Raw genomic sequence first — 17,594 nt, forward strand, 5'->3', positions numbered from 1 at the left:
GTGAGAAAAAAAACATCCATAAAAATATTTCCAAGCCAACATCATTGTACTTACACAGAACTCAGCAGAGAGTTTGTCGTGCAATGCAAATCAGCCAGTTCTGGCTTTCTCAGCTACCACGCTCTGACATCGAGCTAACGTGTGGTGAGCCCCAAAAGCTAACGCCAAACCCGAGCAAACAGCCCAGCTCAGTGGGACACTGCCTGCACAGTCCTGGGCAGAAAAACACAGTTCTGATACGTGAGGTATGTCGCCCTTGAATTTTATTTTATTTTTCAATGAGTTCTGTAGAGGGGAATCTGAGAGACATTTTTATAGTAATGTCTTCATATTTTTGATACAGGGAGAATATATTATGGATATATGGATATGATTCCTGGTATGTTTGATATTGAAAATAGCATCAATTATGCATCATAAGGTGTCTTTAGCAGGGCTCATCATTCTTTTTGCCTCCTGACTTGCAGTTCAGACATCAAGGCTAATTGGAAAATACATTTTCTAGTTAACAGTTTCTGAAACCATACTTGAATTAAATGAATAGATTGCTACCAGAGTACCAATATTTTAAACAAAACAGCTTAAACAAAACACTGTTTTTAGAAATACTGGACATTTCAAATATATGATATGAGCTTGTGAAAACGCTATTCTTTTTCTCTTTTGAAAAACTATTATAACTAAAGGCTTTATACAATCCTTTTTCAGTCTCTGGCACACCTCAAAATATTGTAATTGAAAGAAAATGCAATATGCAAATGCAAAATGCAACTCAGCCACAGACATATATGTTTGATATGGTTGAGTTCCCACTTCCTGATACGGGGAAGCTCTTCTTGAGTAATCTCAGTTTTTCACTTCAAATTTCAACAGTTTATAGATCTGAATAAAAGAAAATTGGCCATCCTCTGAAAGGTTGTTTCATGCTGGGCCAAAGTACTGGGTTTGGGCTGTTTTTTTATGCCTCAGACATGATAATTTACTGTGCAACTCTCTCGTGATTGAAAAGTAGTTAAAATTGAAAACTAAATGTTACATTAAATTGAAAAACAAACAAACAAATTTGGTTAATGCAGTTTGACATGACAAAGCTGCCATGACAGCAGTTGCAAGATAACCTTCAGGACGTGAACTCTGCCATCGAGCAGAAAAGGGTTCAAGCCTCGCTAGCCCATGCATGGGCAAACCCCAGCAGCGATATCTGTGACAGAACCAAGCTCCACGCGAGCTGGCACTAGCTCCTAGGGCGGTTTGCTGTCCCGCCAGCCCGGGCTGACCTTATCCCTATCCCAGGAGGATGGCGTGGCCCCAGCAGGGCGGCACCTTGCCGCAGGGAGGGCAGGGTCACCCCGGGCTCGCCAGACCTGGGAAGGGAGGGATTAAGGAGGAGGAAGGGAGTACGTTTGGTGTGATACTCAGACCTTAACCTGGTGTTGGACTGTGCTTTGCTGAGCTTCAGTAGTGAAACCAGCATAGGAAGTGAATGACAGACCATTTTTTAAAAGGGAAGCCATGTAAAGTCTCATTTCTTTGAATCCCCGTTTTTAGCAGAAGCGACCTGTACCAATAAACTCTAGAGCACTTTCCAGAGTTCACAGATCCCTGATTATCCCATGCAACCTTAACTTAGTGCGACTATGAACATATACATATTATATACGTATTTTATATATACATATATTTATAAACATATAATCAAACTCATCTCAGCTTATTTTTTTTTAAGAAGACCAAATGCAGTTATCTCAACTTAAACTTCCAATATTTGTCTCAACCGCACTTTTGCTGAGAAAGTTTCAGGCTTAAAACAAAACGTGCATGAAATCTGGCAGAAGACAGCAAAGTAAAGCTCAAGCACACAGGGTACGAATTCAGGATGCAGAAGACTTAAATTCAGGGCCCTGCTTCTAACCAAGTGCTGTGCTGACTAGGAAACAGCATCTTGTCTTGAAGATTTCCACTCTGAAAAGAGCTAGTGCACGCTTCTGTATGCCAGCAAGTCCCCTGTGGACTACCCTTGTGCACCTACCAAGTGCACATACTTCTCGACAATTAGCTGTTCTAGGGTAAAGCTCAGTTTCCATAGGGAAAAACAAACACAATATTTCCCAGCATGGAACAACTTCTAAAACTTAAATTTGATGACACAGTAACTGGTTAAAAAAAAAAAAAAGGCAAAACCCACCACCACACAGTAATGAGCTTCTGCAGATGGAAGTCTAGCCAAAGTTTTGCTTAGGATTAGATCAATTCCAACAACAGCTTTAACGAACACATGTCAAATCCTGACTGACCTGAATTTTTCCTCAAAGATTAATCCCTCACCCACTGTTAGCTTTAATTCATGGATGGGTGGACCACAGTTACAGAATCCAAAGCAAAGTCCTGAACCCTGTAAGCTACACATGCATTGTTTACCTGCCTGCATCACATGCACACACATATAAACCCCAACCACTGATTTTTCATAATAAATTTTAAGTGTTTTTTTTTTTTTTTAAAGCAAGACATAGGTGGCTGCCCAATCTATGAATAGCCTACATAGTTAATAAATAGTTTATAGTAAATACAACAGAGAGTAATAAAATTTAAGTACTGGAAGACCTAATTGTTACTAAATCTGAACAGGCAGAGCCTGGTATTTTAACACCACAAGTTTAACATTATCTAAGCAGGCCACCTTTCTTACTTTTACATCTCTTATGGCTAAACTGCTGAAAGTAAAGAAATTATATAAGTTAGAAACAGTAACTATTATGTAGGAAGATAATTTTCCTTTTTCCTTAGATAGTCTTCAGTACTTTAGGTACAAAAATACATTGAAGTTATTATAATATAACAAAAATACACCTATCCAAATTCTCAGTTAAACTGGAGCAACTCAGAATAATTTCACTGATTTGTCTAGGATTATTAGCGAGGAGTGCATTTCAGACTTAATTCTGTCAGCTTAATGTTGTGTCATTCCATTATCTTGATCACAAACAAACTGTCTGAGCAATGCCATCCATTTTCCCAAGGAATTCATCCCTGTATAATTAACTACAATCAACTGTAACACAGATGGCGTCGTATGATCCAAAAGCACTTTATAGAAACCTTTTAAGCATGTTATTAACATCCCTAAATAACTAACTATTTAATGCTACCTCTCCAGCCCTCTTCTGCATGAACACACAACACAGCTGGATTTGAGAGAGCAAAAGGCAGCATTTAATTGCAGCACAGTTATAAAAGAATTTCAGCTCTTGGATTTATTCGATTTATAAATGAGTTTGTAAATAACAGACTCTACTGTGGCAACAAAAACATTGCATTTTAGATTTCATAAATAAGACTAATTTTCAGAATGATTCATCCTCAGCAAACTCAGCATTGTGGAACTGGACAGCATGGAAGGACACTGATGGGAAGCAGAGCCTTTCTTTAGCCTGACCATGGCTTTCCAAGTGAACAAAATATATTTTTGTCACATTTTTTTTTTCTTTTATAACTAGATGTGTGCCCAGTCCTACACTGATATAAAAATTTACATTTAACAGCAACAAACAAGAATTTGAATGGAAAGACAAATCTCCTGCATGAAAATCAATCGCAAGTTGTTAAATGCCCATCAAGCTCTAATGCAAAGCTGTTCATTCACCCCTCCCCGAAGTTTATTCTCTGGGGATCAGATTACTTCAGACCTGTTTGCTTATTAGTTTAAATTACCTTGTCTTGACAGTTGCTGAGATTCTGCTCCCTAATTTCAGCCCACCTTACTTAACGGGGAGCAGGCCCCTTGGCCCATAAGCTGATTAAGAAAGAAAGCAAAAATATGATCAAACAGACAGACTTTCTGGAGACTTTTTCTGACCCTCTTAGCAGGGACAGGCCGGAGTACCCACCGAAGACAGCAGCGCTGGGGATTAGCACCCTTCCTCTCCCCCAAACATCTGGTCGATGTGGGCAGTCCCGGTGAGGGCTGGGTGTCCAAAATTTCATGGAATCACGTACGAGCCTGATGGCATGGTCTCAGGTGGGAAGATGGTCCCTGGGAAAGACCAAGAGAGCTTTTAGTAAATTCTGGTAAAAGGGAGGTCTGTATTAAAGTAACTGAAGAGGCAACGTGCTGCTCTTCTGGCTTCTGGCAAGAACTTTGTTAGAGAAGGTGAAACAGAGAGTGATGTCCAATTTAGAGATGACAAATGAGCGCAGAAAAGAAAAGCTGTTCAAACAGCACATTACCATGACCTAACATTTGGTTCTCAGTATCACACAATGAGGCTTCTCAGTATTTGAAGTGGGGAGCATTAAACAAATATTAACTATAGGAACTGGACTGGCAAAATCGTAATGAACACAACAGAGTCATTTATAAATATTGTTACCCAATTAGCTGCAGTTATTTTAAGTACACAGATTTCTATCACATTATAACATAATAGCATAGGAAAGGGAATCATTTCCAGAACCAGCTTTTATTTATGTGCTCTGGGGTTATTAACTCAGTTTTACTTTCCCTCCTGAAGGAAGCCAGCAGTTTGATACATGAGAGCTCTGGACGGTTCGGTGAGAGCAGTGCTTTCTAATTGTTGGGTTTCCTCCGCGTCTTTGTACCATCGCTTAAAACACACTGGGAGACGGGAGAGCAGTGTAAGACTGCGTCTTCTCCAAGGGAAGAGAGAGTCGCACAAAAGAAGTTATACACGGATACAAGAGACAAAACAAAGGTGTTACTACTATGAGTTTTAGTTAAAAAGCCAGGCTTTGCACATTCAGAACAGCAGTTCTGAGCCTGAGTAGCACCGAGTTCAGCTGCAGCACATCACCCTGTAGAACTTGCTTCCCACTGCCCCGTGGAAGCTACAGCAGGCACGTTCAGTGCCTGTAGAGCCACAGGAACAACGCGCATCGCTCTGAAAACACTCCTAGGCACCAAACCTTTACTTGTTTGTAAACCCTGTTGAGGAGATAAGGATTGCAGTATTTAGCTTACCACACCTTGCTGTGATATGAGCACTGAAGGTGCTGGAAATGTAATATCCAGACTAAGGTCTCAATTCTATGTATTTTGTTCGTGTGTGATGCAACAAGCTTGTAACAGAAACCTAAAAGGTCTCACACATGAAGCAAAATGAACTGTAACTAAGAAGCATTGAAATATAAAATAGATGGGGACAGATTTAAGTGAATAACAGAAAATAACTTTTTTTTTTTTTTTTTAAAGTACATGAGAATAGCTACTGAATTTACCACTAGTATTTTTGGGGATCACTGTATAAAATAAACCTCTGCATAACTAATTAATTCATATGCTTTCACAGGTTTCATGATTCACCTATTAATGAAGTGATCGATGACTTCTCACAGATAGTGTCAAAATACCCAATTCCTGATACTGCACAATTTAATAGCATAGAATTGCCTGTTAGGAGAATCTGAATTCTAAAATCCCTTTTAGAAAAGGATTTAATATTTATATAGATATATATTGTCGGACAACTCCACAGAGCAGCTCCGTTACATATCTAGAAAGGCTGCATTTATGCAAGGGGTGAAGATGCCAGACAGAAACAGTGCAGTCGGGAACAGCCGTAACCCCTTGTGGCCTCCCTCACAGCCCTCTGAAATCATGCATTTTCCATTTATTTCACCAGGCTGTCAATTAGGCACTTGAGCCAAGTTCCACTCAAGTCAGCAGGAAACTTGCCATTCACTAAAAGGATCCCATCATTAAAGTAGTGGGAAGTCACGGCCTGAAAGGCACTTCTCACGAGCACCAGTTCAGCAAGCACAGCCCCGTCCATGGGCTGCCAAGCCCAGCGTGCCGCCAGCATGAGATGGGTTCTGGGGATGAGCGAGGCAGCGAGGCTTTGGATGCGGAGCTGGTGTTCACCCTCAGAGCCAGGAACGCGACAGGTGAGCGGAGCCAGCTCCCTGGAGGCCCCGGCTCTTTTCCTGAGAGCCTCCGCCTGGTCCTGGTGCAGCGGCACAGCATCTCCCACGGCAGCGCCAGCCCGCGCACCGGCACAGCCTGGGGAAGGGCGGGTGAAAAGATGGGGAATTAGCAGAGGAGGATGCAGACAGCAGAGCTAGCTGAACGCTTTAACGGAAAGCACCGCTTCTTAAATTACCATTTGCTTCTGGTACGCAAAGGGCCCATTTAGACCAACCACTTTTTGGCAAATAATCTATCAGCTTGGGGTCGGAACTCAGACGTGCTCCTGTAAGTCACGGCTGAGCCCCAGGCGCTCGGGTCAGTAGAAAAGAACCCCACTGACACGCGTGTTATACGGCCAACACATCCTCTAATCCGTGCTAAGTACTGAGGTACTCGGTACTTGGAATACCCCTATTTTGTCTGGCTAAGTACGTATTTCCAATTATAAGAAAAACATTTTAATCTTTTGAATCAAATTTAAAATATTAATAAGATTTAAAATAAACAACAAAATGAAACAAACCAACCAAACAAACCTGACTCAGTCCAGGCCCTGGAAGATGTCTGAATAAAATCCTAAAGGCAAAATACCCTCCCAGATACTGGAACAGAAAGGCTACTGAACCTTGCAGTAACAGAGCTCGTGTCTCTGAACAGAAACGCAAAGCGGTGACTAGGAGGGAAATGCTCAGAGCACGCAGGGAAGGCCACGCCGAGGAGCAGGACATGCCCCGTGTGCCGTGGAGCAAAGCCTTCCCGGGCCAGAGGCACGTCACCAGAGGTACTTCGTGCTAAGGATATGCAGATGCAGTGTTTTTTCACTGCTGCTGACCTTGTCAAGGTGATTTCTGCTCATAGGTGGCTATGCATTAACCAGATATACATGGCTGAGAATTTTAAAGCCATAATCTGATTTTTACTCTTTTTTTTTTTTTAAGCTGATTTGATTTGAGATGCTCCATCAATCTTCCCAGTCAATTTGCTTGGCAGGCAGATATCCATTTCTCTGCAGTTTTGTGCAACAGAGCAGTAAGTGGGTTTAAGACTTCCTTTCAGTATGGCAGAACCAGACCCATCTAAAATGAAGTCAAGAATCCAGTCCTTTAGGGAAACCTTATTTTCAGCACTGGAGCTCTGTAACCTCTTATTTAGTTCTGTAACCAAGACTAACAGCCAGAAGAGAGGCTAACTTCCACGGAAAATCACATTCAGTTCACATACATTGTCATGCTGAAGATACAGAGTTCCTAACAGGGATCATGTAGATTGAACCTTCTAATGCTGCACTAAATGTAATCAGCAGCAAATGTAAAAATAATTGGAATGAGCATCTCAGAAGGTGGTTCATCCAAAAAAGTACACGTGTGTGTGCAATGAGAAAGTCAATAGAAATTATACCACGTTTCACAGCCTCCTGTGACTTGGACCAAGAAGGACAACGCACACAGAGAATTAAATCTCTGATGGCACCAGGTAACACACGTGGCTCCAACTGCCATCAAAAGACATCCAGGGACCAATATGCAAAGGCAAAAATGAAATGAAATATAAACCCCCCTAGAAACTGAAGATGTCCATAGAACTCGGGATGTGTTAATGTCAATCAGCACACTTCTGCATAGGCTGCTAACATAACTGAGTATAACAAGAACATTTGTTGTTCTTGTACAGCTAAGTCCTGCCATTCTAAAATACAGAGTAAAATTTGCCGTGCATCCCTTAATCGGGTTATTTCAACAAAAAGCACCTGCTTTATCTAGCTCCCTTCAAACAAAAGTGTCTGCTCTCAGGTTCTCAGTATTTGCATTTAGAAACCAGTGCTGAAAGCAGACAGCTTAAAGTACCCGATACCACCACAAATGATGAGAAAGACTTCATCTCTCAGCTAAGCCAAGTATGGCTTCAAAATAAAACATTAATGAGCCAAAACCTTGTGGTCTATCCACAAGTGGAATCAGGTCCCAAACACCCTTCGTAGTCTTGGAGCTCCGTTAATTTGACATCAATGCTTGAACTCTGGATGCTGCTCGAGCGCAGGAACTGTCCACTTGATATTTCATATATGCGGTATAATCCATGCAAATAAAAATAGAGAGAAAACAGCACCAAAAAGAAAATTGATGTTTCTAGTTTCTGAAGTCTCCTGGCCCTCCAGAGGACAGGAGCTGAGAGGTGGCAGACGGGAGCCTGGCAGCAGCCGAGGCACCAAGTGCCCAGCGTCATTGTGCGGGGCTCCTATCCACTGCACTCACAGTGGCTCCAGTAAAACACCCGCAAGCCCTGTCATCCTTGTTTAAAGGCTGTCAGGATTCCCCTGAGCACTGCCCGAGTTCACCTACTGCATCCCTTCACCCCGCTGTGCTGAGGGCCATGCAAAGCCTTGCCTCACCCTCCTGCTAGGAGCACAGATCCGGAGGACATCCAGCAGAAGTTCCTCAGCCTTCCTTAGCCCACACAGTGCCAAGCGACAAAAAAACCACACTACAGAGGAAATCTGCAATACCACACTTGCTCTTTTGGCCCTTAAAGCACCAAGGACTAAGTCACTCGATCCTGAGTGGCATCTTCTGGCAGCAAGGCCTGCTGAGGTCTTACCTTGGGAGAACCTACTCACATGCAGACCTCTCCCTCCCAAGGGCTTGTCCAGAATGGAAATAGCGATAGCTTTGCTTTTCTTTGTGAAATACGCTATATAGAAGAACTGGGGGAACACTGTCCCAAACACCTCCATTTACAGAGAGGATACGGCTAGGGAAGAGCTCTCTCCTAGCTGTTTGCTTAGCGTTGCACCTGGGTAATCTAGCATTTAAATCCAGGATTTTCCAGCCTTAGAGCCTTCTGCGCTTACTCCTTCAGAGAAAGTCGCTTCTCACATGGCTTGCACCGCACCGATCTCTAGCTAAGAGGATGTGTCCATCTGGCTTCTGACTTTCGGCCCGATCCCTGCTCCTCACAGCGGGAGCAGCCTGTGCTGGGAGCGGCGGCTCCGCTCTCTGCCTGCGGGCACAAGGAACCGCAGGGCTCTGCCCTCCTGCCCACTGCTGCCACCGCAGCGGCCGGGTCTGCAGTGGTGGAGGATGGAGCCGTGCCTCTCCTGGGCACCTGGGCAGTGTAACGCACGGCAACAGCCATGCTCTCCGTACAGCTGCAGCCTGAGCCTGGTAAAGTTTTGACAAAATATAGGTAAGAACTGGGCAAACACTTGTCATCAAGCCCACAAGCTCCAGAGGAGTCCACGTCCAGGCAGACACACTGTGACTACCTGCAGAGAGCTGCTCCCAGCAGGCGGAAGGGTTTCACGGGCTGCGCTGAATCTGGGCCAGCAGACACGACCTCAGAGAAACCCTGCATGTAAATGTGTAAAGGATGCCAGAACGTAAACCTGAGCCTCGGTTTCACAATGTATACTTTAGGGTTGGATGCTTACGCAATTAACTGCTTAAGAAGGTTTAGTAAGATGATGTATAACAAAGTCTAGGCATGGGTGGGGGATTGAAACAAAGGAGGAACAACCGCTGAGACGGAGAGATTCCCAGCTGAGGGCTCCAAGGACCAGAGCCAGGGCTGGCAGTGTTTGATATTCTGCTGGCGACCTGTAAAAAGAGTAAAGGGTGGGATATCAAAATCTGCTGATAACAGAGGATTATTTAGGTCAATCGAGATGAGAGAGGAATATAAAGCAAGAAAAGGGAAGAGAAAACTAAAACAATAACCACAGACTAGGAAATTAAGTAACTAAGCAACATGAAATTCAATGCGGGAAAGTACAAGATAATCCATATTTAAAAATACATTTTGACATATCCTGCAGACAGAGGTTTAGGAGGAAAGATCAAGTCATCATTGAGGACATCTGTTGTGCATGCAGCTAGGTAAATAAGATATTAGATTTTAATAGCAGGAGGCAGGAAACAAGATGAAAAGCATTATAATGCTGCAGAAGGATAAGTGGTAGGTACTCGTGATTACAGTAATATTCATCCAAAAGGAACGTAAAAGGTACAGCCAGGTAACAAGAGAATCAAGGCCTGTGATTTTTTGAAGAGACATTAAACAGGCAGCTATAAATGACTGATATCATGAAGGTGAAAAGAATGTTTCATTTACTTTTTCACAATAATGCAAGCACGAGAAGCCACCCGACGTTATTAAGGGGCATTGGCAGGAGGTAGTTACACGATTTCACAGCAGACAGACAAGTGTTCCCTTTTGCACAGCGCACTGCAGACACTGGCAGCACTCCTCTGTCATCCTGCTGCTCCTGCCATCAAACCACCACAAGCCAAACCCACCCCGAGAGACAAATGCTGCTGCTCTGAGCAGAGCCCTCACCCTGCCCTGCATGAGCCACCGGCCGCAGGGTGACAGCGGCGGAGCTGATGGCATCCAGCGCCAGCAGGACCTGTCACAGCGCCTAGGAAAGGTACAGCGATGCTACGTAGCCTCCATGGGAGCAGGTCGAGTAACAAATGCATCAGAGCAACAGGTTTTGCTGCAAATGCCTCCCACATATTGCCAAGACAGAAAAAAAAATGAAATAAATAGTTGCTTTGAAACCCTTGCTTTGGATATACATACATAAATCCCTTACAAATGAAGAAATTGAGCATTCCCTGGGCTAGCACGTGGCTGGCAACGGAGCTTCTGCTCCCTGGTAAGAAAACATCCAGCAGCACAAACTCTCCAAGGCGACCTGCTGAAAACGGGAAAGCAGAACATGGAGGAGAGCTATTTCGGGCTGCTCACACAGCACCTCCATCAGCCCGCCAGGGCACAGCACTGGGAGCCTCGCTGCCCCTCCCTCTTTCAGCTTTTATGTGCTCTAGGAATGGATACTAAAAGGAATAAAAGAAAAATCATTAAAATTATACAGCCTTTGTAGTGCATGGCGTTTGTTTTCGCGGTTGGTTTTTGCTTTCTTTTGTTGTTGTTTTTAAGAGGCTTAGAGTAAAAATCGCTGCAGTTTGACTTCATTTTCAGCCACATGCAGTTTGTGAGGCCCAGCATCGCTGCTCGTAGTGAGATACCGTTGGTACACAGCCCTGGACACACAGCTCGATCTGCACGTTGCTTCACTTCTCTAAAGCGTTCTCCCCACATAACCCAGAGCACATCAGAAAATAACTGCAAGCCAAGGCTCAGCAGGCTCCACCAGCATCCTCACTTGCTGTCTCAGTCAGGATTACCGTTTGGCTCCTGGCCCTGCTTTCCGCAGCCCCTGTCAGAGCCCTGGCCATGCACCGAGCAGCTCGGGGGTGCAGGGAGGGCTGAGCCAGCCCCCTGAGCTGAGCTCACGCAGCCTGCAGCCCCGTGCAGGGCGACACCCCGCTCCCTAACAGCCATAAAAAGGGCCGTCCAGCCCCACAGCTAACCACGGCATCACGAGAAGGACAGAGATTGTCCTCATTTCGGGTGATGCCTCACCTAAATCCCAGCTCAGCTGAGCACCACAGAACTAACGTGTCTCCACATTTGTTTTTAAACTCGCATCCAATTAAATCGCCCAACAGGAAGCACACCACGCTTCGTCTTCCCATGTCACGGCAAGGCAGCAGAGCCCCGGCTGCAGCCGGGGAGGATGGGCGGCTCTCCCGGCTGTTAATAAGTACCGGCATCATCTCGGAGTCCAAGTCAGATGCAAACAAACATCAACACTCGGCGTGGCATTTCAGAGTGCTTGCTCTAAAATCAGTGTGTGCCCAGGCGTTGGCAGGCCCCGGGGACCTGTCTGCTACAAGGTTCATGCTCCCTTCCCAAGACGCCCTTCACAGCTGCTGCAGTCTTGCAAAGTCCGAACTGTCTGGGCATCAGCCAGTCTCTGCACACCATTTTTCCTTTGCTTTTGGAGGAAAAATAGCTAAAACTGATCTGCTGCTTAAAAAACAAAACCAAAAGGCTAGGAAGTTCACGTTAGCAGCAAACTTTGTCCTCAAAGAATTTGCAGAAACGTTTGTGATTCCCAGTACAAAATGACCGCCTGGCCTGCACCCCGCACAGCAGCAAAGTGCTTCTGGTTTAGTTTTGGACCTTCCTTGTCCAAAGCGCATCAGGCAGGACAAGGCCAGGCATTAGGGCAGAGACAACAAAGTTTCTTGGTCCTTCAACTTAATGAGATTATTTCCCCTGCCCTTCTGGTTTCCTTTTTTTCATTTCTGTATTGAAATCACATAATTTCTTCTTTCCTGTCGCTTTGCATAAAAGCTGTTTGTACAGGTGCCATGGTGAGATGGGAGCCAAGGTGTGGGGCCAGCCCTGCCGAGGCAAGGAGAGGAAGAGGAAGAGCCCCAGGGCTTGGTGATGAGAGGAAGGAGAAAAGAGGGATGGGAGGGGAAGGCCTCTGTGGAGACCGAGCTGAGCTGATCAGTGCAGCACCAAATTCACAGCCCCTGATGATATTGCTGAGATTTTTGTGAACTTTTTAATAGCTTTTTTTAAAAGTCCATGGAAAACATATATGTATTCATGGCATCTGATGTTTAATGTTTGCTTTTGAAATGTTTTTGTTTGCAAAATGCAAACCTGCAATTTACGAGCAACTGCCAGTTCAATTTCCATGCTTATATCTGAAATTATGGCCGGAGATTATTTTTCCACCTAAACAGTTTACATCTTAGCAGTAGTTCACCAGGACAGCGTTGTTTTCAAAAGCCAGATGTTGCATTTTAACGGTGACCAGAACGCTCCCACTTGTAGGTACCACCTGCAGCTTCTCTTGGTCAGGAAAGCCGGCGAGCTTTCTGAAAGGCCAGCTCCCTGCTTCCCACACCCGCTGGTTCCCTCCATTTCGCTCCCAGCTCCGTGGCCGCAGGAGGGAAGATGGACAAGCTTCGGGAAGCGAACAGCCTCCGGCTGTGCAGCTGGACCACAGCAACGCCGTGTAACAGCACGAATAAATAAGGCTGCTGCAGCTCCAGCAGATAAACAAGTGCGAGGGCTGCAAAAGCACCAGGCTGCAGCTGCAGAGACCTCGGGCAGCGGGGACCGGGGCAGCGGGGACCGGGGCAGCGGGAGGGGCCCCGGGCTCGTTCCCCGCTGCCTGCGGGGCGCACCTGGGCGGCGCGCCCGGCGTCCCCCAGCCCCCCCGGCACCCCCCGGCCCCCCCGGCTCCATCCCGACGGGGGCTGCCGGGGCCGGCCCGACCCCCCCGGCCCCCCGGAGCCGCCCCCGGCCGCCCCCCGGGCCCCCCTCACCTGCGCTGGGTGCGGCGGCGCCGCCCGGCCGCCGGGGCCGTGACTCAGCAGCCGCGGCCCGGAGCTCGCCGAGGGCTGCGGGGAGGAGCTGCGCCGCGCCCCGTGCCGCCGCTCCGCCGGGCGCTCGGGGTCCCCGCCGGGCTGTCCGCGCCCAGCCCTGCCCGGCCGCCCGCCGTCGGGCAGCGGGAAGCAGCTGGGGCGAACCGAGCGCCAGCCCGCGTGGGAAGCAGGCCGGGCGAGGAGGAGAAACCCTCACCCCCTGCCTGCGGCGTGCCTGAGGAGAGGCAGCATCACGGCGCTAGCACCGAGCCCCGCCGCTCCGCCTCGGAGCCGACAGCAGCCGGGTCCCCGCAGCCTGCAGGAGCGCGGCCGGGCTGAGCCCCGCACCCGCCGCCTGCCCGCCCGCAGAGCGGCACCCCCGGCACGGCACCCCCTGACCCGGCGCCCCCTGACCCGGCACCCCCTGACCCGGCGCCCCCTGACCCGGCGCCCCCCTGACCCGGCGCCCCCCTGACCCGGCGCCCCTGCATCAGCCCCGGGGCTTGTTGTCCTTACCCGAGGTACCCCCCTCCCCGTCAGACCAGGTAACAGAGAACTGACTCACCGACTCGGTTGTTCGTTTGTTTTCAACCTCATCTTAAAACAAAGACGGGAAAGATTTTGCCAGTGCCACCATAAAGTCCATTTGGTAATAATTGCCCATACCGAGTGCAAGAGAAAAAGCAGGGCTGCGGTGCGTGGCAGGCTGTGAGGCGCTGCTGGCTTTCACAGCGGATGCTCAGCGTGGGGAGAGCGCAGCCCCAGCCCTGCCACTGCCCTTCCTGAGAACCCGGCCCTTGGAGTGCAATAGGTGCAACCGTGCCCATGGATAGCTGGCCCATTACAATGGAGAATGAAAGCTGAAAGCTTCCTTCCAGAAGCACCGAACCAAGAGCTGCCTGAGAGTTCAGCCTGTGTCAAGTCTGCAGCATTTCAGCTTTGTATATACTTCAGTTATGTAGGCTTTCACTTCAATTTTTTAATTAAAGCAAGAATGCTGATGCTATTTACACAGACAGATTTTTCGTGTGTTTCTTTCAGTGCTAGTACAACTGAGTCATGGCCACAGCCTGCAGATCCGGATGGATCTAGGACAGCCCCGGTTACAAACCCCCTGACCGTCAGGCTGCTGAGACAGCAGGACCCCAGCCGCAGCCCAGAGGTGCAGAAAGGACGGCTGCACAGCTCTCATGTCCCTCTGCAGCCATAAATACGTTCAAACAATTAAAACATTAAAGATCAGCTACAGCTGGGTGGGTGTTTATCACTGAGAGCTTCAAATATTCACTCACAGAGTTTTAGAATGGATTAAATGGGTGAATTGGTAAGAAAACAAAGAAAATTTTCATGGCATGTGGTAGACTGCAAGGTGAATTAAAAAAGAAAAGTCAATATTTGCCTGAAGGGCCACAAAACCACAATTTAAAATAGCAAGAGCTGCAGCCCCCTGGGGAGCGCCCGAGCTCCCTGCGCACCCCCCCCGCACACCCCCGGCAGGCAGAGGGCCCCCAGGGCCACCATAAGGATGTGCTACCTACAGCAACGCCCCATTGTGCAGGTGGAGAGGGCCGAGGAAGGGCTGTGACACCTCTGTTTCTTCCTCCTTGGTTCTGTGCATAGTCTGCCTCCTGACTACCACTGCCTTGTTTTTGTTACATCCTCCAGGTGCAAATAAAAGATCTTGGTGTGAGCTAAACAGACATTTCCTTTGATCAAAGTTTGTCTCTGCCTCGTCTCACCCTTCTCTTCCCTGCCTGCTTCTCTTCATAGCACACATTAAAGAGAAAAAACAAAACCGAGAAAACTAATTTTGGTTTGACCCACACTGCTTGACAATTTTTTTGCATGTGTACGTATCAAAGGATAAAGAAAACAGGTTTTACCCAGGGCCTCTGAGGGCACAAGCATCTGTGCCTCGAGTCCAGGGGGAATTGCTGTTCCTGGCTCCCCACGAGCTCCCCAGGCCACAGCCCCTGTGCGGAGGAGCAGCGGCTGCCCACGGCTGCCCACGCCGCCCGCTCTCCAGGCACGTAACGGGCAGCAAGCCCCAGCCGGCGGCTCGCGGGGCTGGGCAAGGTGTGCCCAGGCCACCCGCGGGGATCGTCGCCCTGGCTGGCTGCATTTGAACAGAGACAGCTTTCCTCCACGGCCTGGGGAGCCTCCCCTGAGGCACAGTGGGCCGTGGCTGCACCCCTGCCCTCCCACACTCATTTGGCAAACACACCTTAAGGGCAGAAACTTTGCTGTAGACTACCTGGTGAATTGTATTTACATGGAGAGCTCAAAGACTGTACGCAAAAGGCAATGCCTGAAGCACAGGGTTACAGTGATGAAATTCGCAGAGGGAAGAATTTTTTTGCTGGGTTTATTTCTCAATCATTTTAGTCAAAATATTAAGATAAAACTGCAATTATGATGTAAAAATGAAACTAAAATGTGTGTTAGAGTTGCTTACATTTAATTAAAAATAAGAGTTTAAAAGGCCTGTTTTTAAACATTTTCCTCCAGAAGGAATGTCAAGCGATAAGTTTTTGTTCTGTTTGGGTGGAACTTAAAGGGCGAAAGAAGGAAAAGGAAAAACCCATCTGAGATGTCTCAGTTCAGCATATGAACGAAGCCATTTTTTCCCCTTTTTCTGTTAATGTAGGCTCTCTTTAGGGAGGAACAGAACCTCAGAGGAAGCTGGGCAAGACCCAGCCTGCCTCCAGCACACCCCCAGCCCAGCCGGACCCACCGATGCTGCCGGTGACCACCACCATCCTCCCCCTGCCAGTGACTACCTCAAGGGCAGGACCAAGCCCACAAAGCTCTGAACAGTTTATGTGCAATTTGCACTTTAAAAAATAAAGTATAACAAAACAAAATATTACCTAAAAACTGGGCAGGACAAGGAGTAGACCTCTCCCTGCCCTGCCCTGGTCAGCTCCAGCAAGTTGAGGCAAGAAGGGAGAGGAAAGCTTCGCACCGAACCAGGAAGCGGGAATTTTCTTCCCTGCTATTGACAAAGGGACCTGTAAATTTTGTTCCTCTTTGGCCTTTATCTTCTCTGACGACTTAGCAGCAAATGCTGAAGATAAATTTCCATGTTTTGTCTTTAAGTAGACGTGGTTGAAAATAAAAACCAAACTAAACAACAACAAAACCACTATGTCCCAGAGTTCAACATCACAAAGATTTCAGAATCCACATTAAACCTGCGAAGAGGCACTGCAAGCCTGCCAAACGTGGTATTTTCGAACAGCTTTGACTCTACGTGCTCCTTTCCAGTCCTCTCCTCGTGAATGAGTCACCATGAAGACAGTCACATACTTCTGAAAAGCAGTCTAACGTAAGGCTCTTAAGATTTACTCCACAAGACATTTTCCAAAAATAATGGCCTAGAACTTTTTTGAGTTGTTGAAGAAAACTGGTTTGAACTTCTATATGGAAAACAAACAAACAAACAACAGAAATAAAATAATTAAATGTTTGTAACAAGTAATTGCTACTAATCCCACCTGAGTGACTGATGCCCAAGATTTTGCTGTAGTAAATAATTGATTTTTAGCTGGACCTAACTTGAATTAATGCCTCAAAATGAGTCAAACTGGAGCTTGGAACTCTGAGAAAGCTTCAGAGACCCAAGCTTGCACTTTTGTTACTTGAAATAGATGAGTCACATTAATATGAATTAAGCGCCCATGAAATTATGTTCATATTCACAACCCTGACCTGGTGAACCAAAGCTAAGTTTAATGAAAAGTCACTGATAAACCAAAGTTGCCTTTTTTTAAATAGCATCCAGGCTTTTGCACGTTATCACCTACTGTTCCCTAAGTGCTCATGTGGGGAAGTGGTCTGTTGCCTATTTGCCATCTGTTTTCCTGCTTGTAAGGAATAGATTTATATCAGACAAGCATATATCTAGGTCCTTTGTGCAAAATAGTAATTATTGCTGTTAACGAGACAGAACATTTCAGGCCTATAGCGCAGAACATAGTGGGCAAAAAAAATCTTTGTACGAAAACAAGTTTGTCTTTCGTACAATTTGACTTCCCTTTTCCCAGAGCTTATACTCTTTACCTAAACTCTACATAAAGCTCACATGAGTGCATACCTAGATAAAAAGAATAGTTTTTCAGCATGGCATTACTTAAACCAGCCATAGCAATCCGAAACGTACAAGCCATACCCAGCACCAAACTCCTTAGCACATTCTCCAAGCATTAAAACCATGTTCACAAGAAGGTCAAGGGGCAAGATCTCCCCCGGTACCCCGGGCAGTTGGGTCTACCTCTACATCTCAGTGCCTAGCAGTGGGTCCCAGCCTACATTTTCAAATACCCAGTGGCTTTGTTCAGAATTAATTCTTTAATTACCCCGCAGGTGGGCACGGTGCTCAGTGCCGCTGGTTGCCAGCTACAAGAGGTGAGAGAGGAGCTGAGGCCGTCACCGAGCCGCTG

The 17,594-nt window shown here is 46.8% G+C and overlaps 1 protein-coding gene across 30 annotated transcripts in view; it reads right to left on the bottom strand.

Annotated features, from left to right (window-relative positions):
* Window positions 1-17,594, bottom strand: part of JAKMIP3 (Janus kinase and microtubule interacting protein 3) — a 72,058-nt gene that overhangs the window by 44,233 nt on the left and 10,231 nt on the right. For 28 of the 30 annotated variants that reach the window (XM_067001033.1, XM_067001037.1, XM_067001031.1 and 25 more), the window contains exon 2: window positions 3,888-4,033. The gene's annotated coding sequence lies outside the window, so the exon portion shown is untranslated. Of the gene's footprint in view, window positions 1-3,887; window positions 4,034-13,113; window positions 13,543-13,717; window positions 13,915-17,594 lie in introns of those variants that run through there. The other 2 variants (XM_067001026.1, XM_067001025.1) reach the window with 2 other exon arrangements.

The sequence above is a fragment of the Anser cygnoides genome, chromosome 7, assembly GCF_040182565.1.
Source record: "Anser cygnoides isolate HZ-2024a breed goose chromosome 7, Taihu_goose_T2T_genome, whole genome shotgun sequence".
Lineage (NCBI taxonomy): Eukaryota > Metazoa > Chordata > Aves > Anseriformes > Anatidae > Anser > Anser cygnoides.